The following is a 3,729-nucleotide window of genomic DNA, read 5'->3' on the forward strand; positions in this document are numbered from 1 at the left end:
CAAGGTCAACACAGGCAGCTCTTTTTTTGAGAAATGTAATAAATGAGAGGTGTGATTAGAAAACTTTTTACCATTGGAATGTTCTGTACTTTTTCCAGCATGTTTAGGCAGTGCGTGTTATATTTCCCAGCAACATTACTTGTGTGTGTGTGACAGGTGAGCGTACACCCACACCCAGGTAAGGTATCAGTCTGATCACACATGTCACATGGTCCACACCCAATAATGATGTCAGCACACAGAACACGTGACTATTTGTTACCACACATACCACATCACTCGCATATCCTGTCTGGCTAGGTACTCCATCCCCGCATCTCACTCCTAACTCTTCCCTACGCCGACAGGACCTGCCTGGAGTCAGCTCAGGTAGGACCATCAGCTTGATACATTACATAGGGGGTTAACCTGGATCAGTGGTCAGCAAGCAGCAAGCCACTATTCCCTGGGAGGTTGATTGTCAATAAGTAATTGGAGATTTATGTCTGCACACGGAGCGGGCCTTTTCAGTTACTGGGTTTTATTTCCGCTCGAGTGCTAGTATTATCACAGTTGCCAGCTGTTCCCGATGTCCAGGTCTGGAAACCTTATCCCTGAAAATGTATCTTTAAATGTTCATAGTTATGGTGGCTTAGTGGTAGACATGTAAGCTGCAGAATAATTCTGTTATTTTGTTATTTCGGGATTCGGATCCGAAATTCTATTCGGTTCAGGTTTCGCATTCAGACAAAATCAGAATTTCCGTTAGTCTCGGATGAGTTTACGAATATTCGTTGCGAATACCCCAGAAAACCATATACATATACAGATATTAATACTAAACTGAATCTCCTAGACCCAAATGACATACTGGATCCGAATTTCCGAATTGCATTGGGGAGCTCCTGAATGCCATTCGGGTCTCGGAGCCATATACATAGATTACTAAAGCTGAGGCTCCCAGACCCGAATGGCATTCAGGAGCTCCCCAATGCAATTCGGAGACCTGAATGCCATTCGGGTCTAGGAGCCTCAGCTTTAGTAATGTATATGGCTCCCAGGTTGCCATAGCGAAAATTTGTATTCAGACCCATTCGGATGCATTAAACCGAAAAACACATCTGATTGGCCAGAAAAGTCCGATTCAGTTTAGTTTTTGAATGAATTTGGATGTGTCCGAATTTCGGAATTTGTACGAATTTTGATTCGGAACTAAACAAATCGCACAAGTCTACTGAGTGGTTAACACTTCTGCTTGGCACTGGGAGTCCCTGGTCTGAACCCCAGTTAGGACACTATCTGCATGGAGTTTGCATGTTCTCCCTGTGCTTGTGTGGGTTTCCTCCCATGTGCCTGATAGATGCTGGTAGGTTAATTAGCTCTGGTCTGAATCAGCCCTATTGTAGGATTGTGAGGTGGGGACCTTAGATTGTAAGCTCCTTGAGGGCAGGAACGGATGTGAATAAATGGTATGTAAAGCACTGTGTAAATTGATGGCGCTATATAGATGTTTTTAGTTTTCTACACACAGACAATGTACTATACCTATATTGAGCTATGGTTTAGGACAGGGATTACAGTTTAAGAGGGCCAGCCAACAATGGGCGTTTGCAATAACACTAACACTTCACTCTGGAACACATGCAGCATTGCTTCTCATGGAGTGTTTTTTTATTAATATTTACTTGTATTTTCTCCCTGTCACGGCAGAATTGTTATGCTGTGAAGCAGTCCTATCTCCTGCCGTAGTTTAGAGCTGATAACAGACACTCAAAAAGATGCTGAATAACACACTTTAATAAAGATTTAAGGATGCCGGGGAAGAAAACGAAAGGCTTTATTCTCTTCCAGCAGCCCTGAGATCAGGCAGCAGACAGTACAGCCTCTATGGGGGGCCTTCAAGGCTAGTATTGGGCAAGCATTTCTGCTCTGGCAGGGAGAGAACACATGAGATGAAAACAAATTAATAACTGCACAGATAGAAACAAAAAAATGAAAGATGTTTTAAACAAAAAAATACACCAGGAGCCTTGTGTTTTGTGCTGCATGTCAACTAATGGGCAGGATGCTTGTGCTGACATCAGTTACCTTATATCAGGGGTGGGGAACTCTGACCCTCCAGCTATGCTTTACCTACAAATCCCATCATGCATCTGGCTCTGGGAGTCATACCCATGGCTGTCAGAGTCTTGCAATGTCTCAGGGACTTGTAGTTCCACAACAGCAGGAGGTCCGTAGTTGCTCACCCCTGCCTTTTTTGGCCATATAGAAATATTAGGCAAATGTAATTTACCAAATATAGGCATGTAGCCATATAAGGTCAGTGATGTCGCTGCATCCCGCCCTTCTGCAGACGTCAAGATATCTGATTTTGCAGCACAGAAGGAGCTTCGTTCCGGGTTCAGAGGAACTAAGGTCTGGACCAGGTTCAGCCTGAACCTGAGCCCATCCCTAGAGGTGGCACAGCGGGACTTTATTTAATTCACATATTGTAATGAATTTAAATATATTTTTCATACAAGGACAGGATTTTTAAAAAAAATAATTCTGTGGAAATGGATAAGATTTATTAGTTTTACTGATTTCATTATTTACATGACTCATATATTATATTATTGTATTTAGACTATTTCATTTGATGTTTTGTACTAAAAGCTCATTGGATTGTCTGTATATCTTTAATGCAATAGGTGGTAACCGTATTAGGGGTCATTGGTCATTTTTAGCACAGTGCTAACCTGGTACAAATTTTCTGGATTTGAGCACAGACGTATCTCCATTTCTATTGCATAGTGCAGGATGGTCAAACCAGACATCAGCTACATTGAAGTGGAGTTACACGCTAAAGAAGAAGCATTTCTATGTTCTGCTTCACTGGCCATGCAGACAAAGCTATTTCCATGTATAGAGGACTTGCAGCTAGGCTTTGGCTGTACAAACACATGGAGATTATATGACTCTATAGAAAAGCCTCTGAAGTCAGCTGACTGCGGTGAGCAGCTCGCCGTCACCGACCGGTCCGGCAGGTTTCAGGTCTACTTCTAGTGGAATATCATTACTCTGAGCTCCAGTTTCTGCAGATAGTAACCTGGCAGAAACTCTCATATGATGTAGTACAGAGGTATAATTAGTTCTACCAGCAGAGTTCAAGTAAACTGTATTGACCATGTGATCCGGACTATGTCAGTAAACACATTCATTTGCACTGACACAAAAGAACATATTCATAAATCAATTCAATCGGAAATCATTTGCAGCTTATTCACCACCAGGGCCTTGTTCTTCAATGTGGTCATCAGGCGTAACTATAGTCATAGCAGCCCAGGTGGCTGCTATGGGGCCTGGGTGCCCCATTAGGTTGTTGAGGCAAATTAAACATAGAACAAGTGAAGATGATACAGTACTGTATCATGCTTGTTTTTCTTTAAAATAAATCAGAGAAGGGTTATAACCCCTGCCCAGTTTGCATTGCTTTGTGTGCCCACACTGGGGAAATTCATCCTTCCTGTTGGCCGTTACCACTTGGACAGACAGCAACGTAAATGCCAACATTTTACAGTTGCCATTCGAGCAGGAATTGAGGTGATATTTTCCAAACTGAGCTAACTTTTAGGGAGATGATTGTCCATAAGGGGCTTTGAGAGATTTACTCTCACTTCCTGTTGTGGCTGGGGAACAGGAAGTGAAAGGAAATGTCCCCAACTGTAAGACAACAGCTCTGGCTTTGCTGTAGCATTCACATTCACCCCC

General features: G+C 42.7%; 2 protein-coding genes across 2 annotated transcripts in view; one reads left to right on the plus strand and one right to left on the minus strand.

Annotated features, from left to right (window-relative positions):
- Nucleotides 1-297: 297 nt before the first annotated feature.
- The window catches only part of LOC108787699 (IST1 homolog), a 20,096-nt gene continuing 16,664 nt past the window's right edge, over nucleotides 298-3,729 (plus strand). Inside the window, exon 1 of the mRNA XM_018557312.1 lies at nucleotides 298-369. The gene's annotated coding sequence lies outside the window, so the exon portion shown is untranslated. The remainder of the gene's footprint in view (nucleotides 370-3,729) is intronic.
- Nucleotides 3,614-3,729, minus strand: part of GALNS (galactosamine (N-acetyl)-6-sulfatase) — a 48,106-nt gene continuing 47,990 nt past the window's right edge. The window contains exon 16 of the mRNA XM_018557323.1: nucleotides 3,614-3,628. The gene's annotated coding sequence lies outside the window, so the exon portion shown is untranslated. The remainder of the gene's footprint in view (nucleotides 3,629-3,729) is intronic.

Source organism: Nanorana parkeri, unplaced genomic scaffold (genome assembly GCF_000935625.1).
Source record: "Nanorana parkeri isolate BGI_ZX_2015 unplaced genomic scaffold, ASM93562v1 scaffold280, whole genome shotgun sequence".
In the NCBI taxonomy this organism is placed as follows: domain Eukaryota; kingdom Metazoa; phylum Chordata; class Amphibia; order Anura; family Dicroglossidae; genus Nanorana; species Nanorana parkeri.